We start from the raw sequence: 24,877 nt of genomic DNA on the forward strand, positions 1-24,877 counted from the left end.
GAATTACCCCTGGCGGTGCTCAGGGGACCATATGGGATGCTGGGATTAGAACCCGGGTCGGCCGCGTGCAAGGCAACCGCCCTACCCGCTGTGCTATCACTTCAGCCCCCAGTTTCTCTATTTATTAAGGGTCATTTGCTTCTTCCTTTTGACTATTGTTCATGTGGCTAAGAATAGCAGATATTAGCGAAGAATTACCATGGGGGATGGAGAGATAGTACAGTAGGTAGGACAGTTGCCTGTCATAACTTTTCTGAAAATCTTACCCTTCACTTTTTTTTTTCTGTAATAGCCTTTGGATTACTATTTTTGTGTTTTGATGCTACATATAACAGTGTTCAGGGCTCACTCCTCCCAATGCTCAGAGGACCATGAGCAATGCCAGAATTGAACCTGGATAGGGCATGTGCAAGACATGCAACCACCTTTATCCTTATGCTATCACTCTACCCCTTTGTTAGGTTTTATGCAAAATTTGAGACTTAAATTATGTTTGTTTGCCCATGTATGTCTGATTTCTTTAGCAATGTTTACTGAAAAAGCTATTCTTACTCATTGAATTGCTTTTACACGTTTTGTGAAAAAAAAAATCCGTTGTTATCTCACACTGTATGCTCCACCACTCTGAGTCATGATCACTTCTCCTTAATCTTAGTTTTTCTCCTCCAAAATTGTTTTAGCTATCCCAGTTCCTTTGCCTTTCGATATTACTTTTAGAATAATTTTTATCAAAAATCTTGTTAAGAATCCCCCTTCACTAATTCTCTACTGCAGCACTAAGTACATTCAAAATGTTGTGCAACCGTCACTACTATCTTATTCCAGAATATTTCATCATCTGGAAAGGAAGCCCTGTCCACATCACACAGTCATTTCACAATCTCTGGCAAACACCAGTTTGCTTTTTCTCCTCATGGATTTGCCCATTCTGGACATTTTATATAAATAGAATCAATGATATCTAAGTACAACTTTTTTGGCATGTCTGACTTTTATGTTTGATTTCTTTTATTTAGCATAATGTTTTTAAGGTTCATCTGAGTTCTAATATGTATCAGTATTTCATTCCTTCTTATACCCAAATGATGTGAGGTTGCATGTCTGTTTCTCTCTTCACTTATTAAGGGTTATTTGCTTCTTACTTTTGACTATGGTTCATTTAGCTAAGAATAGCAGATATTAGCAAAAGAGTGGGTAGGACACTTGCCTTGCATGTCACCTAGACTTGATCACCAGCACTCCAGATGGCCCCTGACTGATCCCAGAGCACAGAGCTAAGAGTAAGTACTGTCAGGTGTGGGTGCCTCCTCAAGAAAAAAAAAAAAGGAAAAGAAGAAAGAGAAAAGAAAAGAAGAAAAAAGATAGAAAAAGAAGGAAAGGAAGGAAAGAAAGGAAAAGGAAAGACAAGAGAAAAAGAGAGAAAGAGGAAAGAAAGAAAGAAAGAAAGAAAGAAAGAAAGAAAGAAAGAAAGAAAGAAAGAAAGAAAGAAAGAAAGAAAGAAAGGAAGGAAGGAAGGAAGGAAGGAAGGAAGGAAAAGAAAGAGAAAGAAAGAAAGAAAGAAAGAAAGAAAGAAAGAAAGAAAGAAAGAAAGAAAGAAAGAAAGAAAGGAAGGAAGGAAGGAAGGAAGGAAGGAAGAAAGAAAAAGAAAGAGAAAGAAAGAAAGAAAGAAAGAAAGAAAGAAAGAAAGAAAGAAAGGAAGGAAGGAAGGAAGGAAGGAAGGAAGGAAGGAAGGAAGGAAGGAAGGAAGGAAGGAAGGAAGGAAGGAAGAAAGGAAGAAAGGAAGGAAGGAAGAAAGAAAAAGAGAGGAAGGCAGGCCGGCAGGCAGGCAGGCGAGCTGGGGCTCATGAAAAGCTGATTTGTTTTTCCAAACCAGGAGGGCGAACAAACACTCCAACGAAAGACACCTGGAGCACTGCAGAGATATTCAGGCAGCTTTACTAGATGAGATTCTGCATTGGGGCTTTATCCTGCCCTGTAGGGGGCTGGAGGGGGCTCCAGGCTTGCTGTGGGGGTAGTTGGTACCTACTCCATAAAGTAAGCAGGGGTATGATGAGACCTTCAAGACTTAAGTCTTTGGTTTCCCATCCTGTGGGGGCAGGGACAAACATTCAAGATTTGAAAAGCAAAGCCCTGTGTTCCCACCTTGCTGGCTACTAGGCTAATGCCTCCTGCCCCATACCAGGCCTAAAAGGGGGCCTTGCACTGATTCTCCAGGATTGATGGGGTAAAGAAAAATAACAACAGCAGCAGCACAGTCGTGGTGGGTGAAGGTAACAGGAGACCGGTATCTATCCCCGCTCTGCTAGTATGCAGGAGTGGTGCAGCGCTATTGTAAACACGACCTCATCCTCCTGGTGCCCTTGGAGGGTTAATTGTGTGGTGCAGGAGCCATCCAAGCCCCAGATGTTTCTGGAGCAGGGGAGCACTTAGAGCACCTGTCACCTTCTTTTATTTCCTTGGGAGCAGCGAAACAGCTGATGAAAAGGGATTTAACTGAAACCAGGGATGGATTTCCTGTGACTTAGAGAAACTAATTCTTTTATCTGGTGCCATTGGAGTAGGATCCCAAGACATTGCTGCGGAGGTCGGATACTTTCCTTCAGCCTTGGGGAACGGGCAGCTTCCCAGTGGGAACAGAGCTGGAGTAAGACGAAACGGCTTTTTTTAAGGCGTGTGGCAGCAGGGCTGTTTGCTTTTGTTTTAAAAAAAAAAAAGTCCATCATTTACTAATTCTAATTTTTTGGCCTTTGATCAATAGGATGGTTGAGATTGGATGACTGAAGGATGAGCATTTTTTTGAAAGCAGCATTTTAACATTAATGCTTTAAAAAGCATGTCTAAAACCACATAGTATACAATATTTTTATGTATATAATAACTGATATCCCATATTCTACCTCCCATTTTCCCTGTCAGGCCTTGCTGCGACATTATCATGAGTGAATTAAGTTTGACTTTCCCTCTTCACTTCACAAAAGTACTATCTGATGTCAGCATGCAGGGTTGTTTCTAAATTTTTGTTTGGACTGGCTATGCAGATAACCCCGTGGTTAGTTCTCTGACTCCCAAAGAGAAAACTTCACAACACACAGAGGGCCGGTGGTCCAGCGGAGAGGCAGCTGGATGTGGAAGTGTCCAGCTCGGGTTCGATGCCGCCCCCACTTTAGGGTCTCCCGCGTCTCCCGCGTCTGCCGGCGTCAGCCTTGAGCGCCTGACCTCCCGAGAGTTGACAATAGTCTCATTTTCCTGCTCCCAAAACTGTCTTTTTTTTTTTTTTAATGAATAGCTGAAAGATCAGAGAGCGAGCACTCTCTCATCCTCCGCCCAGAGCCGCCCTCGGTGTCTGGGCCACGTTGCGGACGCCCTTTGGGGCACCGAATCACGTCCTTTCTCCTTCCGGTCCAGCCAGATTCAGTGGACTGCGAAACGCGCGTGCGCAGCGCCCTCTGCGCGTCTGGGCACGGATTTCAGTGCCCAGAGGGTTCGGTCCAATGAATGGGATGGGAAGAAGTTGCATCACGGCCCGGGTCGTCCTCAACTATCCATTCGACGCCCTGTGCACTCAAGGAGGTTCCCGGCCGTGCGGAGCTAAACCAGCTGTGCATTTCCTTCTTTCTTTTTAATTAATTTTATGTTTTTAACCTATGTAAACAAGGAAAATAAAACCCTTTTATAATACAATGCTGCTTCTCATTTTATAAGTTTTCGACTCTGGAATCTAAGCTAGATTGCATTACATTTTATTTGTATTTGGATCTCATAACGTCAATAATCATACTTTACCTGTCATTAATAAAAATTTTAAAGAAATTCTGTGCTAATATATTTTATGAATTTGCATGAAATAGGGAAGGCTGCAGCTGTGCGTGTCTGCGGAGCCCGGAGCTGCGGGCGGCGGCGCCGCCTCTCGGCCCTAGCGCCTCTCGCTGGGCTCGCTCTGGCGACAGAGTACATGGTCCTCCTTCCGCTTTGGGAGTTTTCTTCTGCGCAAAAGAAACACGGGGAAGAAGCGTCGACTTTCGGACCGTTCAAGTATCTGGAGTCTCAGCATTTAAGCAGTGAAGAAATGCAGCATCACAGAGAACAGAGCGAGAAGCGCGGTCAGGCAGGATCATATTGTTTCTTTTAGGAGCTTTTCTTAACCTCCCTGGTGGTCTAGTGGTTAGGATTCGGCGCTCTCACCGCCGCGGCCCGGGTTCGATTCCCGGTCAGGGAAGATTATTTTTTCCCCTTCAACTGTCTATTCTACAAACTCTTTTTAACAATTAATGTGATCTCTGCTCATCACTATTCACTCACAGATGAAATCCTGTAAGAAATGCAGAAAGCAAAGGAGGAAAGCCAGCACCATCAATTCTATTACACAATAATTGTTAACCTATTTCTCTCACCTCTTTATCTCAAATTTTTGAAACAAAATCACACTACACATACTCATTTATTACCAACTATTTTAACAACTAATATTATTATTAACAATTAACAATTTCTAAAACTTTCCAGTGGAAAAATATTCTTCAACAACATGGTATTGTCTTCTCAATTAGTTATATTTATACGGTTTAGTATTAAAATGTGGTAAAGGGCATAAACCTAAATTGTCAAAGCCGTCATGTTTTCCTAATAAGAGAAACAGGTTCAGTGTCAGTTATAATGTCTCAACATTTATGCAATATTTATATTACAGTTATGCAAACATAAGTGTTTAAATATATCCACCATGACCAAATTATAGCAACTTATATACATTTTCCTGCAGATTGTCTTTTTCATATAATCATATTTTTTGTTTTTTAGAAATAGTTACAGGCTATACAGAAGACCTAGTTCATTCTCTGCTATGGCATTTAGTATTCCATTGTAGGACTATTCTATTCATAACTGAATGACTTTCTATTGAATAATTGGGTGATTTCTACTCATTTTCTATCGCAAGCAATGCTGCCATAAATAATGGAGTACTTAAGTCATTTTTATTATATGTATGTGGAATAAATGTATAGGAATTGAAGTACTGGCTGGATCAAACGGTATAAATACCTGTGAATAGATGTTGTCAATATGCCTTCTACAGAGGCTGTACCAACTTATGCTCCCACCAGCAATATGTAATGTAAATACAATTTTTAAAAATTTATCTGAGTTTTCATCAGAGCCTATGTAGTCAGTCATATTTCTAGGCTTTAAATTCCCTGCCCCCCAAATTTTGGCTTTTCAAAGAATATTGTAATAAACATACTTGTATTTAAGTGTTGCCGTAGTATAAATTCATGGAAATGTACTACTGCCACATATCTCATATCAAGTGGATTGAAGAATTGAGTGCAAGAATTGAAACACAAAATTAGAAAAATCAAAAGAACAAAAGGAATAAAATAAAAATAAAAATATTAGAAAAATCACCAGTGGATAATCTTCTTACTTTTGCGCTGGAAGATATTTCAACAATATAGATCATATAAAAACAGAAAACTTCTTCCCCTCTAAAATTTCTATAAATAATAGTAAAGACAAGTGACAAACCGGTATAAATCTGAAGTAGACATATTTAGTATAAAGGTAGATTAAGTATATAATCTTATAAAATTTAAGATTAATATAAATTGGTAAAGTTATGAAAAGTGATCAACAGCCCTAGTAATTGAATGCAAATAAGATAAGATTTCTTATAAAGATGGAAATCTAGTAATACTCATGGAATACTGATAATTGCTATTGTCACGCCACACCTTTAGGTACTTGTACCCAGTCTTACCAGGAGCATTGCTCTTCAACTTGCCCTAAGTGCATCAACTTGCTGCATTTGTGCTAAGGGTTCCCAAAGCTGAATGACAACCCTCTAAACTGTTCTTCGGATTTCCGAGCCCCGTTCCAAGCACAGGAGGTGGAAAAACAGAGTCTTCTTTTCTTAACTCGGAGGCGTAAGAAAATTCAAAAGTGAATCGACGTCGTAGCTTTGAGTATACTCCCAGGGAAAAGCCTAGAAAGCGTCTTCTCTGTTTCAAACCGTTTTATCTACAGGTGGCACTCAAGCGGGAACTGGGGGGAGGGGAGGGGTGTCGCAGGATGCACTACTTCTAGAAATCAGCCCGGACGCCTATGCAGAGGCGTTGGTGGTATAGTGGTGAGCATAGCTGCCTTCCAAGCAGTTGACCCGGGTTCGATTCCCGGCCAACGCATTTCAGCCTTTTTGATTTTTATTTTTTCGCCTTTCTTTGCTCTTGCCCTACAGTAAGAAAAAACAGTACCCTAAGATTTAGATTACGGTCGTCTTCCGAGATTTTGGAAGGCCCCGGAGCTCCGGGACGCTTCTCCCTGCACGCCTGGCGAGGTCTGGCCTGTATGGGGGCACCTCCCCGCGCCTCTGAAGTCCAGGCTGGGGTTTCTCCGACCTCTCCGAGCCGGCGAGCTTCACTGTAGAGGCAGAAACGGGAGCGCGCACAGCTGCCGAGAGGTTGCTCGAAGAGGAAGCGAAACGAGACAAAGTGGGGGTCTCCCTGTTCCCAGCTGCAGGTCTCTCCTGACCCCAGCACTGCGGGGACAGACCCCCAGCTGCAGGGTGCAGGGTCGAGATAAAGGCATAAAACTCCCAGGGTCTGCCTCGGACACCCTCGACTTTGCAGGGGAGAGGAGTGACACCGAGCGGCGCTTGCGGGAGTGGGGTGGGGCACGTGGCCCAGCTCACGGTTGTCATTTCAGGATCTGAGGTGGTCAGCGCCCCAGAAGAGCGTCAAGGACTGCTGGCCGCGGCGCCGCCGGATTTGGGCGTCTCAGGAGCAGATTGCCCAGTTGGGGTGACGAGCCGCCGCCGTGCCTCCTGCAAAAGACATTCGAGCCCGCCGCAGTGCGCCGCCGGCTGGTGGCGCGCCGTGATCGTATAGTGGTTAGTACTCTGCGTTGTGGCCGCAGCAACCTCGGTTCGAATCCGAGTCACGGCAGGTTCCCGCACCTTGCCTGACGGCTCTTGGTTTTGCAACCCTTTACAGGTTCTATGTAAACGTACACCACCGTTTCTTTGTCCAGGCTGCACATCGGGTAAAATTTTGCCTGTACCGGCGCCTCCCCGACTCCGTGAGCCTCATCAGCCAGGGCCGGAGCGTCCAGGTGCATTCACTGGGCGCCGAGACTGCCGAGAACCGAGCCTGGAGCTCGGACCTGCACCCTCCGAAGTTGTCTCGGCGTCATGCCAAAAGGGCTTCGGACAGCGCAGATGGACGCAGCGGCTGGCCGAGGACGCTCCTCGACTGCGAATTGGTGGGCGCCCCTTATCCTGGTCTCCCCGACTCCACAGAGCGGGTTCTAGAGGGCGGGTTCTTGAAGTGTCGGGTACCGAAAGAATCTGCGGGACCGTGGAGGGTTTGCGGCGTCTGGGGGCTCCCCCAGGCTTTGCGCGGCCTTCGTCACTTTGTATTCCACGGCGACAAAAGCTCCCCAGCGTGCAGTGCCTTTTGCTCCAGGGATCTCTCATTCCAACCGCCAAAGGTTCTGTGCAAGCGTTAGAGCCCGAGCGCCCTCAGTGGAGAGAAATTATAGTTCAAAGAAAGCCACCAACAGCCAGCGCCCGGCTAGCTCAGTCGGTAGAGCATGAGACTCTTAATCTCAGGGTCGTGGGTTCGAGCCCCACGTTGGGCGGTTGGTTTTTTTTTCCTGTGTCGTGATTGTTCTCAAATTCTATTACTGTAACCATCGTATTAAACTTCAAATTACTTCAGGGCTCACCTCTTTTCCACCCCAAGTTTGCCAAGTGAAGGTATTGGGATCTCCTGAGCCTCGTCTCCCTCAGGCCCGTCTGGGCTTCTCCCGCTGCGAGAGATTATCGAAAGTTTGGAAACATGCTTCAATGCCCCCCAGGTCTGAAAAATATAACTGAAAAATATGGGGGGCTCTGGAAAAGAGGAGGAGCGGCTCCCGGAAAAGGAGCTGGCGCTGGAGCTAAGGCGACAGCAGGGGGCGCTGGCGCAGCAGGAGCGCCCGCGGGTGCGAGCACCCAGTGCGGATCGCGCCCTTCCCGGCCGCCGAGTCTCCCGGGTTTCCGGGCGGGAAGCACCCGTCTCCGCTTTGAACGCAACTCCTGGCTGTGCCAGAGCACGGGGAGAGTCCTCTCCGGCTGGCCCTGCCTGCGCCCGGGTGCTGGCACGCGCGGCGGTCCCCGCGTTACGAGCGGCCGATGCGCGGACGCCTCCTTGCAGGCTCCCTGGACAGTGAACCAGGGTCCACGCCAACGTCCAGCCGCCTTAGGTCCCCGCAAGGCTCCGGCCGCCCTCTGCAGGTGCAGGGGACCGACGCTGCTCAGGAGCCGCCGCCTTCCCGGAACCGTGGATCGGGCACGAGCGGGATCCGGGAGGAAACGCGACCTCGGAGTCGGGCCCTCGCGTGTCCGCGCTGGCCTGGATGCTGCCGGGACGCGGCGCTTCTAGACCGACCAGCCGGCTTCTTGCAGGCTGAGTGGGAGGTAACCTGCCAAAGAGTTTAGGAGATTAGTTTTGTTTTTATTGATCTGTTTCGGCTCCGCGTGATATTGGAGTGTCGGGCGTACTGTGTTTCAACACGAGTGCCCGGTCCCTCCCGCAGTGGCAGCATCCCCCAACCCCCTGTAAGCAGTAATAGAAACGAGACAATCTTTCATTCTCTGGGTGTGTGTTCAGGGTACAGGGGGTAGGCGGTTCTATGACACAAACTCAAAAACCCTGAGAGAAAATACCGAAGAATTTGGCGACATAAGCCAAACAAAGTCTGCATAAATCAAGTCCAACAAATGACAGTTTGGAGATATATTTGCAACTCACGTTGTGTTCAAAGTCTTCACTTATTTAATTTCATTCACGCTCTTGGTACAACCAGGGGACCCTGTGTGATGCCGAGGATCCAACTGAGTGCTTGCAAAGACAGGCATCCTAACCACTGTCCAGCCCCAAATGACTGAATACTGCAAGATTGCTCCTATAGGGGAGATAGCTCAAAAGGGCTGGAACAGTATGCAGAAGGCCTGAATGCAAGCCAGAGACCTGAGTACACTAGGCCAGGGCTGTCCCAACACGTGGGACACACAGTCTGGGGCTGCAGGCCTTCCTGGGACCCAGGGAAGGCAGAGAGCAAACCCAGAGTGGGTGAGAGAGAGTAGAACTCTGGTGTAGGGAGGAAGGACGGAAGGACGAGGCAGAAGAGAAGGGAAAGTTAGGGTTCCGCGGTAGGGTTTATCAAAGAGTTTCAAAGATTTGAGAAATAGTCCAGGTAATAAGGCACTTGCCTTGCATGCGCTCCACTAGGATTCCATCTCAGAGGATGTCAGACAGCGTCTGCCAAAAAACATGTCGAGAAACAACTGGGCACAATTTCCTTGGAGGTCAAGTATTCCAGAATCAGCAAAAAGTAGAAACATGTGAATAATTTGAGCTGGTTAAATCTTCACTGCCAAGAAGTAGACTTTTTTTGTTTTTTTTTGCTTTTTGGGTCACACCTGGCGATGCACAGGAGTTATTCCTGGCAGTGCTCAGGGGACCATATAGGAAGCTGGGAACTGAACCCAGATCAGCCACAAGCAAGGCAAACGCCCTACCTGCTGTGCTATGCTCCAGCCCCTGAAGTAGACTTAATTTTAGGAAAATCCTTGCCCAAGTGATGGGCATTTGTATAAGGATTTCGGAAGAAGTACTTATTATAACAATACACAGTTGAAATAATGTCATGCCTATCAATTGAGTGTTGAAATATGTAATAATTTGTCCATTCTGTGAAAGGTTTTGCAGTCACTTAAAAGGAATTCTAAAAACATCTTTGTCTTCTATTCCAAATAAATTGAGGCACAATCTGAGAGTTAAGTCTGCAGAACTGAGTTTACCAAAAGGTGTGTGGGGGAGGGCAGTAAAGCTTGGTGGAAGAAGACACTGTGGAGGGAGTGGTACTGGAAAGCTGGCTATATGAAACCCAGTCTTGAACAGTGTTGTAAATCACAGGGCCCCAATAAAAATGGAGATTTTTTTTTAAGTTGAGATACAGAAAATTCGGTCAGTTGTTCACATTGTGAAGGAATCAAAATCTTCACGCAAAGCCCGAGGGTTCACTACATTTGGATGTTCTTGTTCTCAGTTCTTTTGATTTTCAACTTTTCAGTGAAGTGCGGTTATTAGAGGGGATGAGGGAGAACGTGAAGTTGAGGGCACAAATGCAGTGAACCAAAAATTACTGAGCAATGTAACCCCCAGCGCAAGTTTGGTCTGTCTTTAGTTTCAAGGGGCTTTAGGGACCAGCATATTTTAGGGTTTGCCCTTAAGGGCGTGTCCGGGGGACTCCAATAGCCTAAAATGGCTTTTGAGCTTCTATAAAGGACTTGAAATAAAACGTCCGTCCCTGGGTGGGCTCGAACCACCAACCTTTCGGTTAACAGCCGAACGCGCTAACCGATTGCGCCACAGAGACACGAGAGACCTGCTTTCTAGAGCTATTCCATGGTCACAGAAGTAGCGTTTCTTGTCCCGGAGAAGGCGCTTTGCCGCGCGCGCGGGCTCACGGGAGACAGAAGCCACGAGGCGTGCAGCGCGGGGTGAGTTTAAAGACAGACCCGCCTCGCTCCCGGGAAACCGAGGCCTCTCCGTACGCACTTTCCGTGCCGTTCGCCCATCGCGCTCCACTGCGTCTCAGTAGGACCTGGACGCTGGCTGCGCCCCCCGCGCCGCTCTTGGTGGGTCCCCACCGGGCACGGTTTTTATTGGAGAAAAGCTACCGTCTTTATTAAATCTATCTCTTCAGTCCTCTTTATTAGATACATCTCTTAGCTCTCTATTTGAAGGTTTTATTTTTTTTTAATTGGGTAGAGGGGAAGAGAATCACACCTCCTGGACTAGTCCTGGCTTTGTGCTCAGGGTAGCACCGGCAAGTACTTGAGACTAAGCAGTACTGAAAAACAGAAACGATTTTAAAACGAAGAGAAAAAAAAAAAAAGAAATATTTAAAAACTTTGCCGAACTTAGCATCCGTGGTAAACCTTAGTTAACCTGGACAACTAAAACAGTTACTGCGACTTGGGCTAAAATAACCTACTAAAATTTTGGAACAAACAGGTTATAAGTTGAAAATTATTACACTCCTTTGCGTTTAACTTATGTATCAGCCCTGGCCCCTTGCAAGACTAACTACAAGATCACTGTATCACTGTCATTCCGTTGTTCATCGCTCCAGCGGGCACCAGTAACGGCTCCATTTGTCCCACCCTGAGATTTTAGCAGCCTCTCCTTACTTCTTGTCCTTCCAAATGGTGCCGCATTGGAGGCTCTTTCAGGATCAGGGGAATGAGACCCGTTATTGCTACTGTATTTGGCATATCAAATATGCCACGGGGAGCTTGTCAGGCTCTGCTGAAATATTCTTAAAAAAAAAAAAAGTGGGGCCAGTGAGATAGCACAGGGCTCAAGGTGCTTGCCTTGCAGACCAACACGGTCCCCTGAGCACAGAGCTGGGAGCAGCTAGAGCACCCCACATCCTCCCCGAGACAACCAAACCATGCTCTTGGAGAAGTCTCAGCAGGCTCAGGGAGGGGAGTGAGGAGAAGCTCCGAAGCACCCGTGAACGAGCAACCGAAGTGTTGGAAACGCTCTCCTCACACCAAGTCTGGATTTCGCTGAGGGTGGGGGGGCGGGGTTAGGAAATCACATGCAGGGGGCCTGGGATCTGCCTTTACAACTTTCTTAGCACATGAGACGTCACAATGATCTCAGAATCAACAGCGGAGAAGAGAAAAACAACAGGCTCGGTTCCCAGTTTCTGATTCCCACATAGTGGTCAGGTCACTGAACTCAGTGGACTTCAGGCCCCTGCACTCCCAGACTCCGGGATTTTAAGTTTTCAACGTCCCCTTTGCCAAAGCCGGGCAGCAACCACCCGGACCCTGCGGAAGGCCGTATGTAGGGGTGTGAAACATGGGCACGCACGCCACCGGGCGCTTGAAAAACAGGAACCCCATATCTGGACCCAGACCTAAACACACCCAAACTGCGGACCCCGGTCTGCCACGCGGCCTGTGACTCTCCCAGCATCATTCTCACCTGACCTGTCCAAAGACGGCGGCGAGAGCTGATGAAATAACAACAGCTAGGAGTTTAGGAAGTCACCATTAGTGAAAAGCTGGGGAGAAAGCGAGGGCCCTCGGGAACGCATACTTTTTCTTATGACCAGGAATCTACTGAAGGGAATGTTTACATGCATGGGGAAAAAACTAAGACCACGTTTTCCAGAACGTATTTCGGACAACGATTTAGTTTACGCTCCCCACCCAGAGCGTCACTCACACCAGGCCTCTACTGAGAACAGAAAAAGCGCTACAGAAGAGAACGTCTACTAGGCTGTTCAAGCTGAAACTCGGCAGACCGTATAGAAAGATCTGTAGAACGAGTGGATTGATTAACAGATACATTTCCAACAGAACATAACCTATAAACGAAAGGAGTATAATTCTTACTTTCTCACCACAATGACCAGGGGAGAGCGCGAACGCAGTCCCCCACTACCACAAATTATGCAGTCGAGTTTCCCACATTTGGGGAAATCGCAGGGGTCAGCACATCCGGAGTGCAATGGATAAGCCTCGCCCTGGGAAAACCACCTTCGTGATCATGGTGTCTCCCCTGCCAGGTAAGTATGAGTTGTTCCCTCCACGCACCGCTCCAGCCACACGGCCCGTCCACGGTACACACACGCCCACTTAGCTCACGCAACCTTTAACACTCCCACCAGACTATTCGAAGAACGGACCCTCACACCCGCCACCTGGACCTCTCCACTCGCTCGCGCACTGCAGGACACCGCGTATATTTCCGCAGAAACCACCAGATATCAGCCCCTGCGCCGTCTCATCTACATACGCCCGCCCTATTTCTACATACGCCCCGCCCCATTCGGGACCCAACGGACGTGGTCGGCGTCTCCTGCCTGCCAACCCAAGGCGAAGGAAGTGACGTCGCTCGTTCCACCGCCACGCGTCCAGCTTGGCGGTAGCGAGCTGGCAGCCTCTGTGCTGTCGGGAAAAGGGGTACATAGTTCTTTCCCTAAATGCGAAGGTCTTTCATACAGAAAAAAAGAAAAGTAACAACAGCGTATCATAATAGTCTCATTATTGAAAGGTGAAACAGAGGTTGCAAGAAAAAGAACACTTAGAGAAAACCACAATGTCTGGATATTAAAACTATAGTCGTAGAGGAAAATTTTGCAGTTGGGAGATAAAACTGGGATTTTTAAGAATTACAAAAGGAAGTACTGTAATATGGGTGCAATCATAACGTTCCAGAGTAGAGTAGTGCCAGGAGTGATCACTGAGAACAGAAATAAAATAGGAATAAAAGACTAAATTCTAAATTTCTCTCTCTCTTTCTCTCTCTCTCTTTAAGAAAGAAGAACAACTGGGGCTGAAGCAATAGTAGAAAGACTAGGGTGCTTGCCTTGCACATGACAGACCTGGCTTTGATTCCTGGCACCGGAGTTCCTGGATCCCAACCAGAAATAATCCTTAGTCACACAGCCAGGTGTAAGCCTTGAGCACAGCAGGAAATTAGGCCCCAGACCTAAAATTAAAAAGGTAAAAATTGTTGGTGCATTCCACTCTGGATGGACCTACATCTCAGCCTGGGGTACATAATTTCATGTTTTCCTTCATGATGCTCACTCCTGTCTCTGGAAAAGCCTACATTTCTCTGCTTTCTTGGGGCCTCTAGTAATGTGTTTTTCAGGAAATAATTAAACTAAAAAATCGTCAACTGTCTAGCTCTGAAGAAACCCAAGGGCATGAGGATCATGGTACAGGCAGAGATGGGGGGAAGGGAGGCTGTGGGAATGGTGCTATGTAATGCATATTAGGCCAAACATTGCCTAGAACCTAAACCAACCCAAAATCATAAAGGGCTTTAAGACCCAGGACCCACAGGTGGAGTACAAAAAACCTCTAGGATGAAGAATCCCTGAGCCAGGGCAGGGCTGGAGAACCTGGGAGGAGAGATTTTACTCTGGAACAAAGGTCACATTCATGAAGTAGATTAGAGTGGGGGCTAGGGATGGCCATATGCTTCCAGGAAACCATAAAAATCAAGATGTGAGTCAGTGAATTGACTCTCTCCTTAGCCCTAAAGGAACCAAAAGCTGTGATGGTTTGACCTACTTTGTGGACACAGGACCTGAGACCTCATCAGGCCCTAATTGGTGCCAGCACTGCCCAGTGAAGGCTGGGATGTTGTTTTACGGGGGCCGAAGGGAGGGGGATGTCACCAAATCAAAGATTCAAAAGAATCAGAGAAATTTTGAGGAATTTGTTAGCTGGAGACTGCACAGTTCCCAGACCTAAGTCACACAGCTCCAATCACAGTTTTTCCCAGCCTTTGAAAGAGTTTTTCACATCCTTCTATTGGGAAGTTAAACAGTTGGGTAGGGGTAGCAGATGTACAGAGCAGATCAGCAATTTGGTCAGCATTAGTTTGGTCACAGTAGTGGGGAAAATGGTTGGAATCACATGGTTATTTTCTGCAGTCAGCAATTTGGGGAATTCCTCTCTCTAGTTTTAATCAATAAGTGATTATTTCTGGAGACCAGAATTAATGTCTCAGGAAACTCCTGTCACTGGCCTTAAAGATTATTTAAGTGTTACAGGTTTAGTTACAGTTCTTGGGAAGTGTCAGTCTCTAGTCATAATCACAGGACATATCTATAAGCAGCTATTTCTGGGGTCTGCTCTAAGGCAAAAAACTGAAAATTCAGCACGGTGGCATGATGGTCTGAGACAAGATGGTTGCCCTGATGCTAAGCTATTACAATGTGAAGGTCAGGGAGGCAAAAAGATAGTACAGCAGGTAGGGCCTTGTATACGAATGACCCAGGCTCAATCCCCAGAATCCCATATGATCCCCAAACACCACCAGGAGTGCATTCTGAGTGCAGAGCCAGGAGTAACCCCTGAGCAGGCATGGAAACAAAAAGCAAAAAAAGTGAAGGTAGACACCAAACTCTCCAAGCTCTCCCTCTTAACAACGCCATAGCTGATGTCAATGGGCCTCACTGGTAACAAATGTGAAGCGGGGAGGAGAAAGACAGTCACTTTCTCCCCTCTGCCTCTGCCACCCGGGACCCAGGGTTACTGAGTTCTTGTCTCACCTCACAGAAAAGAACTTCAGGAGTAGACAAGCAGTGAAGTAAATTTTATTTGGAGGTTTTGAAGGGAAGGAGGAAGAGAAAGTGGGAGAGAGCAGAGAGTAACATGCTCAAGAGAGAACCCGGGCTTCCCTAAGGATGGAGAGAGCCCTACACACATCATTAGGCAATGCGGGTGACACATGTGCTCAGTCACATGGGCTCTGGCAGCATAAGCATGCCCTTCCTTTGTTCAAGGTGGCTTGTTTTTTTTTGTTTTGTTTTGTTTTTACTTTTTGGGTCACACCCAGTGATACTCAGGGGTTACTCCTGGATCTGGGTTCAGGAATTACTCCTGGTGGGGGTGGAATCCAGGTTGGCCACATGCAAGGCAAATGCCTTACCCCGGTGTACTATCAATCCAGCCCTCAAGATGGCTTTTATAGGGACTCTCCACCCTGCCCCCACACGGGGCTTCTGTCAAGGTAAGAGTCCATTGCTGGCTTGTTGCTAAAGGGGTTGAGTGTGGTGATGGTCTTTGAAATTCCTTTCCTGGCCTTTTGTTTCTGCTGGACCTTCTTTCCCAGGGGTTCCAGCCTCCTCAGGGTCTGTTACAGACTGGCACCAGGTGGGGTCTTATCAGGCCTTAGTTCCTTTCCCCCCCCCCCTGTTTTCTGCAAGTTTGGTTTTCACAACTTCAGGGCTATTACTTCCCAGGAAATTTCCTGCCATTGCCTTGGGAGGGAGCCTTCCCTATCTGCCTGCCTGCCTACATCATGGCAACAGATCCTTATCTCCATAGAAAAGTTCCCATGGGGGTAGTTTGGGATAAAACATATAGATCCAACTCGCAAAGGCAAGGGGGACGTGCCCCATCCTGGGGGTCACCCCCATCTTTACCTGATATCCACATACTCAGTTCTCCCAGCTAGAAAAGCCATGCAAGCACTGAGAGGCACAAACCACCAGAGCAAGATAGCTGGGACAGAACAGTTGGTCAGTTCTACACAAAATTTCATCAGCCTAACTGCAAATTAGCTTGTGTAACCCCATTTGCTTCCTGAGTACCTGAAGACAAAAAGGAGAGTGGACTTGTTCAGGGCTGAGGGTTGCCAGAGTGACCTGAACTCTTGGTCTGCATGAATAAACTTTCTCTTCCACCCACCTTGGCTTCATCTGGATTCCTTGGACTTTCCCTAACATTTCCTTCCTCATAATCCCTAAATAAACTGTTTTTATTTCACTACTTGCTTTGTTGCAGGCAAATAGGTAAGAAACCCTAGTAATAAATTTTGGGGAAATTGTAAATTTCCTAGCCTGAAGGGTTCAGAGAAAGTGCTCAAACCTGGCCCTTGCTAGGTCCAAGCCCTGAGGTGATAAAAAGAATTTACCAGAAGCAAGATGGTTTAGGTAGAGCCATCAATTTATTGGAAGTACACTGGTCAGGGCCTGAAGAGATAGTACAGTGGGTAAGGTGTTTGCCTTTCAAGCAGCCAACCTAGGTTGGATCCCCGGCATCCCATATAGTCCCCAAGCATCACCAGGAGTAATTCCTAAGTGCAGAGCCAGGAGTAACCCCAAGCATCATATGACCCCCAAACAAAGGAAAAAATTACACTTGTCAGACTGACACAGTAGAGGCCTCCAAAGAGACAAAGAGAGACCCCTCTAGCATTCTTTGGGCCGTACCCGAGTGGTGGTGCTCAGGCTCTGTTTTCTGGGATCACTCCTGGTGGGGTTGGAGGACCATATGGGATGCTGGGAATGGAACTTGAGTTGGCCTCATGCAAGGCAAGGACCTTCCCCTACCTTCAGCCCCTAAGGGGAGGGACATTTTTATCTGGGCTGCTTCAGGTGGGAAGCTTCTGATTTCTATAGCTTAGTTAGTCCTGGGAGAGAGTGAGCTGGGAACCTATACCACCAATTTTGGGGAGAGAGTAAATTGTTTAGGTAATATTTTAAGCCAATCACATAAAAAGTTTAAAGATATACATATAACAATTTGCATCAAATAAGAAGTGTTCTAAGTCAATCATATTGAAATGATAAAATGTACATGAAATAGGGGGCTGGAGCAATAGCACATTGGGTAGGGTGTTTGCCTTGCACGTGACTGACCCAGGTTCAGTTCCCAGCATCCCATATGGTCCCCTGAGCACTGCCAGGAGTCTTAATTCCTGAGTGCAAAGCCAGGTAACCCCTGTGCATTGCTGGGTGTGACCCAAAAAGAAAAAAAATGTACATGAAATAATTATAGCTTATCCCAGGAAGGGAGTAGTGTGGCCAGTTCTAGAAAGTTGGGTGGTGCAAGCTTTGAATGTAGTCTTGCTGGGCCTAAATTAGTAAGTCAGGGACTCCTAAACCAGTTCTAGGAACAGGTGGGGTCCTCTAGAGTCCCAGGGGCACAACTGATCATGTTAGCAGGAGAATCTCAGCCTGCCAGGCCTTTGAAATGGAAACTTAAGCTACATGGTTTTTTTAAGGGGCTTTTAAAAGTTTTTCACTTATTTATTTATGGTTTGGGGACCACACCCAGCAGGGATCAGTTCTGTCACCCTCTGGCAGCCTTAGAGGACCATTTGGGATACTGGGAATTGAACCTGGTTTTGCTGCATGCAAGGAAAGAACTCTAGTCTCTGTACCAGCCACTCTCTTACAGAGCCTTCTGCTAGACCACGTCACAGCCCCGAGGTAGCCCAAAGACAAGAGGGAGACAGCCATCTTGGAGATTGAAAGAACGTGCATCGGCCACTTTGCGGGAGGGGCTTGGCCACACTCATTGATACTCAGAAGTGACCCTGGGCAGTACAGGAGGTTGAGTGGAGTCAGATGCATGCAAGGCAAGTGTAACTCCTGTGCTGTCTCTCCAGGCCCCAGATAGGTCCCTTGCTCTTTCTGTCTTGCTCTTTCCTCTCTTTGCTCTGTGAGATGCCAGATGACATGTGGTCAGGAGACTCGGAAGATGAAGAACGTCTGTTTCCTGCCAGAAGTGACATGAGTGGGAGTGGAAGCAAATATTCTCCACCTTCAGATGATGGCTATAGATCCTCTACTTACCTGATCTGCTTCCAAATATGTGACCCACAGAAACAGGCAGGAAATGTGTGTTCTTTTCTAACCCCCTAAATTTTGGAATAATTTATCATATTATTATTATTATTCATTCATTAACAAAACGAATACAAAGTCTATGATTAGCACAGTGTCAGCTCTTCAGTGGAGGAGCTCTTATTCCAGAAGCCTACTCCTACATCTAGAATACAAGGCACAGAAAACTTTGAAAGCAAAATCAGACAAAGAGAGAAATAAAAATGGAAAAATAATAGGCTTCGCTCTTTTATAAATATTACTATAAAAGCCCTAAACAAAAGTATTAACAGTGTGGACCAAAAGATAGTACAGTGGGTAGATTGACCTGGTTTCCATCCTTGGCACCCCATATGATCCCCTGGGTCCCAAAAAGACTGATCCCTAAGCACAGACAAGAGTAAGTTCTGGGGGCTGGAGCAATAGCACAGCAGGTAGGCATTTTCCTTGCACCCGGCCGACCCGGGTTTGATTCCCAGCATCCCATATGGTCCCTCTGAGCACCTCCAGGAGTAATTCCTGAGTGCAAATCCAGGAGTAAGTAACTCCTGTGCATTGCCAGGTGTGACCCAAAAAGCAAAAAAAAAAAAAAAAAAAAAAATTGTTGGATATTGTTGGTTTGTCCTTTCTCCCTTGCCACAGAGTTTGAGCTTATCTGGTAATAATCTCTAAACAATTCTAGACTACATTGGTATGTCCTGTTCCCCTTCCCACTAGGAGCTTAGTTATATCAGTCACACCCATCAAAGTGCTCCCAAGTCACTTCCATTCCTTTGTTTATCTGTAACCACTTCTATCAGTTTATCTGCTCTTCCTCTAATCAAACTCTGTTAATTTGTAAGGTCAGACCTTGCTAGGACAGTGTACTTGTATTGTAAGTTAATATTGCCTTTCTCCACTCCTTATGTCTTTTGAATAGTTTACTTTAAAGCAATATCCTTTTTGTATGGACAAAGAAAGACAATTGTTAATATGCTTTGGTAACATGGGACTTAATTGGCTTCAAATATTATTCAGTCCCGGGCATCTGCTTTCTCGACTTAAGCCTCAGCTGCCCTTACTTCCTAGCACCCCCAAAAGCAGGGTCCCGACGAGGGACGGGATGGACCCAGGGCAAGCGGTGAGTTATGTGCTACCCTGGCATCAAGATGGGCCTGGCCAAAGCGCCTAATGCTTAACTATATATTAAGAGCTTGGTCATGGACATGTCATGTCATGATCCAAAAGCAACGATGAGACTAGGACCCTGCTAGGGATAGGAAAGACTAATCTGGCCTGAGCACTGTAGTCTGAGATCGAGAGCCCAGGAGAGCAATTCTATAAGCTTAATGCATCTCTTGCTATGTCCATACAAAATGATTAATAATATGAATACTTATATGTTAGTTGGACAAGGAGAGGAGAAACACACCCATGGGATTCTGCTCTTGGGCGGGTGTCCTGCTAAAAGAGTATCTGTCCTAGAAGCAGCATCCCCTGAGGGAAAGAACTTTACCTTATTGATTGTGACCACATCTATGTGTAAGCCCCAACCCCTCATGCTGTGGGATTTAACTAGGCGGTGTGAGTGGGCTGGGGGCGAGTGCCAGCGAGTCCTGGGGTCAGTCCCAAAGCTAGTTTGAGGGCCAGTCCCGGGGTCTGTCCCCGGCCAGTCCCAGTGCGAGTGTCAGAGTAAGATCTGGAGAAGCTAGATCCACATCCAGATCCAGAGGAGAAGGAGAATGAAGTAGGATGGGGGAGGAAGAAGCAGGAGGAGAATCAGAGGACAATGGAGATGGGAATGGAATAAACTGCAACTGAGACCAACCAGCCTGGCTCCATTCCTTCCTTTGTCTGCCATCAACCTCCCCGGTGTGGTGCCCTTTCTTTTTTCGTGTTTTTACACAAAAATAAAAATAAAAATAAAAAATGAGTAAGCTCTGAACATAGCTGTGTGTGCGTCCCCCTCAAGAAAACCCCAAATTAACAATTGAAAAACAACATACAATTAAGATGAGTTTATTTTAGGAATGCATGAATGGTTTAGTGTAATAAGATCCATGATTGTAACTCTTCATATTGGGGAGGGGAAAGGGAGGGATGTCACATTTGTGAAGCTTCAACTCCCATTCATAATGATAATAATATAAAAAAAGAGAGTCACAGCCCTTTGAAATGCAAATCCGTAGTTTTTTTGGAGATGGATAAAACTGAGACACCACTCAGAGTAGGTTGAATCCCCTCAGAAAAGAAGCTACAGGAGAACAGTACATCAAGAGTCCAGAGCTTTCCCTGTGACAGCGCCCAGATAAACTTTTTCCCCCTTAAAACCAAGAGCAGAGCAGGCCAGAGCAATAATGTAGTGGGTAGGGTGTTTGCCTTGCACATGGCTGACCTGGGTTCGGTTCCTGGCATCCCATATGGTCCCCTGAGTGTAAAAAACTAAGACTCGCCGAGGGGTGCGCGCACTCGCGGGCTCTCCAGGCAGCTCTGTCTCGGAACCACTGTGTGTGCTGTCGGTCGAGGGCAGGTGATGGAAGGAAGAAGGCCAGACTGGTTGCTCGATCCGTTTATTTCATTCTCTTTCCCCCCGCTTCTCTCCCGGCTCTGGATCTCTCTCTGGATCCGTGGATCTGGCCCCCCAACCCACTCTTCCAGCCTAGTTAAATCTCCCAAGCATGAGGGGGTTGGGGCGTACACATAGGTGTGGTCACAATCAATAGGGTAAGGTTCCTTTTCCTTAGGGGATGCTTCTCCTAGGACTTAATTCTCTTTCAGCAGGAGGATCCACCCAAGGGCGGAGTCCCATGAGTGTGTTTCTATTCTCCTCAGCCAGCAAACATATAAGAATTCATAATATTAATCATTTTGTATGGACACAATAAGAGATGCATTAAAGCTTATAGAATTGCTCTCCTGGGGCCATCTCAATCTCAGACTACAGTGCTCAGGCCAGATCAGTCTTTCCTATCCCTAGCAGGGTCCTAGTCTCATCATTACTTTTGGATCATGACAGCATTTGTCTATGATCAAGCTCTTAACTTATAGTTAAGAATTAGGCACTTTGGCCAGGCCCATCTCGATGCCAGGGTAGCACATAATTCACCGCTTGCCCTGGATCCTTCCCGTCCCTCGTCGAGACCCTGCTTTTGGGGTGCTAGGAACTGAGGGCAACTGAGGCTTAAGTGGAGAAAGCAGATGCCTGGGAGGGAATAATATTCAAGGCCAATTAATTCCCAAGTTATAAAAACATAATATTGTCTTCTTGTGTCTATACAAAAAGGACATTGCTTTAAAGCAAATTATTCAAAAGGCACAAGAAGAGGAGAAAGGCAATATTAATTTATATAATATAAATTCAGTATCCTAGGAAGGTCTGACCTTACAAATTAGCAGAGTCAGATTAAGGGAAAGCCGCGGATTAACTGCTTTGGTAAAGAGAGCATAGAGAAGTGATTATAGCTAAACAAAGGGATGGGAGAGATTCGGGAACGCCTTGATGGGTGTGGCTGGGATAAGCCTAAACTCCGGGGAAAACCGGGACAAGCTACTCAGGGCAAGGAGGGAGAGGACAAAGCAATGTCATCCTACACCCTGAGCACCACCAGTAGTAATTCCTGAGCAGAGCCATGAGTAACCCCTGAGCATCTCTTGGTGTGATCCTAAAAGACCAAAAATAAAGACATATAAAGCCAACAGTTTTTACTTTGATTCCTATTTCATAGAACAGAGATGGGCGTCAACAGGTCAAGGCCCCTCAGAGACAGGCAATGTTTGCAAGTTGCTCAATTTACACACACACACACACACACACACACACACACACACACACACACACACGATTGAATTCTGCCTCCCCAAATTCAGGCACAGCAGCTACACTTGTTTGATACCCCTTTGAAGGTGTATCCCATTGCCCCAGGGTTCTCTCTCTCTTCTCTCTCTCTCTCTCTCTCTCTCTCTCTCTCCTCTCTCTTCTTTCAATTAGTCCAGAAAAGGGATAAAGGGATCACAATGATAGTTCTGGACAAAGTTTGCTGAAAAGAGGTAAAGTGAAGAAAGGTAAACCTTTCTTTCAGTAACAATATTGCAAACCACGGGGTGCCTTAAAGGGAAAAAGAAGGGGGTGAGGAAGGGAAGAAACAAGGAGAGAAAGAGAGAGTATGCCAGAGAGGCAGGCTAGAGGTGGGGGAGGAAAAACCGGGACATAGGTAGTGGGGAAATTTACACTGGTGAAGGGATGGGTGTTGGACCATTATATGACTAAAATTCAGTCATGAACAACTTTGTAACTGTGTAGCTCAGGGTGATTCAATTAAAACATGATTTCAATAAAAACTGTTTTGCTTCACTATTTCCTGTCCTCCTGAAATTCTTTTCTGGGAGAGAAGGCTACCTTCCTGGACTGCCTATGCTGAGGTTAGAACTGACTTTCCTTGCCTGCAGAGAGCAATTCCTTGGGCCAACCTGGGTCCAAGTTTTCCCGAGGACTGGATCTCACACCTACAAAACAAATGGGCTTCAGGCACGGCTTGACAATGTCATGGGGCTGGTGGGACATGAGAGAATTGCATAGGTGCTCATGAAGTCGATGGACCCCCATGGGTGGCCTATTTTGAGGCAGGGAGGAGACAGTCACTTTCTCCTGATTCACCTCTGCCACCAGAGATCAGCTGGAAAGGCTAGAACCGATAAAGCTTGTGGAGAGCCCAGCACAGAATCAGACCTAAGCCTTACCCAGAGTTTATAGGTTCTTGTCTTCTTTGCAGAAAGGAATTTCAGGAGTAGATAAGCAGTGAAGTAAAAAAAGCAAATTTTATTTGGAGGGTTTTTGAGGAAGGGAAAGGAGGGAAAGCAAAGGGAAAGAGAGTATGCATCAAGGGAGAATGCAGGCTTTTCCAAAGGTGAAGAGAGCCCAATACACATCTCGAGAGGGGACATTGGCATCACATGCACCTGGGCTCAGGCAGCAGATGTGCACACTTCCTGTGTTCACGGTGGCTTTTATAGGGTTTCTCTAACCTGTCCCCACAGGGGGCTTTCTAGCTTGGTGAAAGTGCACTGCTTGGGTGGTATTCAAGGCGGTTGAGTTAGGAGTTGTCTATGGCCTCCTTTGAAATTCCTTTCCTGGCCTTCTGGTCCTGCTGGAGCTTCTCTCTGAGGGAAGCTGGGGTCCAGTCTTCTCTGGGTCTGTTACTGGCACCAGGAAGTACTTATCAGGCCTAGGCCTTAGTTCTTGCAGCTTCAGGGTTATTGGATTTATTGCTTCTTAGAAATTCCATAGCCTTGGGGAACCTTTCCTGTCTACTTGCCCACATCACTCAGAGCAAACTTTACCAGTCCTGACCTATGACCATCATTTGGGTCAAGGATAGAGGGGAATCAGAAGCAATTTCTCGAGGCTACCTTCCTCATTCTCCACTTCGCCCAAATAACCTGTAACACATGGGAGACAGCCAAAAGTAAGGAGACTTGCAACAGAATTCACAAGCCACACAGTGAACCTACTTCCTTTGGTGGCGGTCACTGCTCCCACCTCCAGCACATAATAAAAAATACCCTCCCCACCCACCCACACACCAACCTTCAGGATTTCTATTTGTCTGGGATGGGCACTCCCCTCAGTGCTCAGGGATCAGTCCTGGAAGGGCTGGGGGAATTCTATAGGGTTAAAACCAGGTCAGCTGCATACAAGGTAAGTGCCTTCCCCTCTGTTTTATCTCTCTGACTCTTGTCACCAGTCTTAATGCTTAAATGCCTTTGTTAACAGTCAAAAAGTGCCAATCCCAGATAGCCAGGATTTGGTTTCATATTGTAGAATGAAATGTTCCCTGCTGCTCACCTGTAATGATGCAAGCCCCGATTTAGGAGAGCTTAATGAACGGAATGACTACCAAGTGCAACAAGCACATGGGGGGCAGGTGGCTATTACAGAAGCAGCAGGCAAGATCGGTCAGGATAGAGAACTATCAGAGGGCTGGTTGTGGTACCAGGACTGTGCTGGTGCCTTCATCGCACAACAGGACTTCGTCAAGATGATATAGATATGACAGACAAGCAAAGGCAGAATAAAGGTCCAAACACAGTCCTGAAGATGCTGTATTGGGCACAAAGATAGAAACTGCACCTCCACTGCATGCTTCCACTCCTCCTGGGAGCTGTCTGGTCATGGCAGTGTTAGGACCGAGATCACCCCTCAGTATTCAAAGAGACAAAGAGTCCAGCGGGATTGCAAAACACACACCGAGGCTTTATTAATCCAGCTAGCTGGGGCCGAGCTGTCCTGCCAAAGCAGGAGGTCAGAGCTTGACCCCGAAGGCTTACAGCAGAGGGTTTATATAGCCATTCTGGGCACACAGGCCTCAGGAGTGGGCACAAAGATAAACAATTCCGAAGACAGAAATAACTTTAAATATTTCATAAGTGAACAAAAGTATACAAGAACAATATACCAAGAAAACATTCCCAATTAGGGAGTCATTTCCAATTCCCATACATCAGGCAAGGCATTCCCATACATCAAGTAAGCAGCTTATCAGTTAGATACCTACCAGTTAGACACAGGATACGAGACACAGGTGTGTTAACTTTCCAGCTCGGTGTCTGTGTAAACACCAGTTAATACCTTTAGTACATTAGCTCGGTCATGTATCCTTCATGGCCAGGGCTGCTTCCCACCAAGTGGTACTGTTAATCAATTACCTCAGTT

General features: G+C 46.6%; 6 non-coding genes across 6 annotated transcripts; 4 read left to right on the forward strand and 2 right to left on the reverse strand.

The window, feature by feature from the left end:
• The first annotated feature begins 4,144 nt into the window (after positions 1–4,144).
• Positions 4,145–4,216, forward strand: TRNAE-CUC (transfer RNA glutamic acid (anticodon CUC)). Its single transcript has one exon. It is a non-coding gene; the product is annotated as a tRNA-Glu (tRNA).
• A 1,891-nt stretch (positions 4,217–6,107) lies between these two features.
• On the forward strand, positions 6,108–6,179 carry TRNAG-UCC (transfer RNA glycine (anticodon UCC)). The gene has a single exon. It is a non-coding gene; the product is annotated as a tRNA-Gly (tRNA).
• A 687-nt stretch (positions 6,180–6,866) lies between these two features.
• Positions 6,867–6,938, forward strand: TRNAH-GUG (transfer RNA histidin (anticodon GUG)). Its single transcript has one exon. It is a non-coding gene; the product is annotated as a tRNA-His (tRNA).
• Positions 6,939–7,559: 621 nt separating this feature from the next.
• On the forward strand, positions 7,560–7,632 carry TRNAK-CUU (transfer RNA lysine (anticodon CUU)). The gene has a single exon. It is a non-coding gene; the product is annotated as a tRNA-Lys (tRNA).
• Positions 7,633–10,342: 2,710 nt separating this feature from the next.
• On the reverse strand, positions 10,343–10,416 carry TRNAN-GUU (transfer RNA asparagine (anticodon GUU)). Its single transcript has one exon. It is a non-coding gene; the product is annotated as a tRNA-Asn (tRNA).
• Positions 10,417–12,468: 2,052 nt separating this feature from the next.
• LOC129405292 (U1 spliceosomal RNA) lies at positions 12,469–12,632 on the reverse strand. The gene has a single exon (XR_008630469.1). It is a non-coding gene; the product is annotated as a U1 spliceosomal RNA (small nuclear RNA).
• Between the last annotated feature and the right edge of the window lie 12,245 nt (positions 12,633–24,877).

This window comes from Sorex araneus, chromosome 5, assembly GCF_027595985.1.
Source record: "Sorex araneus isolate mSorAra2 chromosome 5, mSorAra2.pri, whole genome shotgun sequence".
Lineage (NCBI taxonomy): Eukaryota > Metazoa > Chordata > Mammalia > Eulipotyphla > Soricidae > Sorex > Sorex araneus.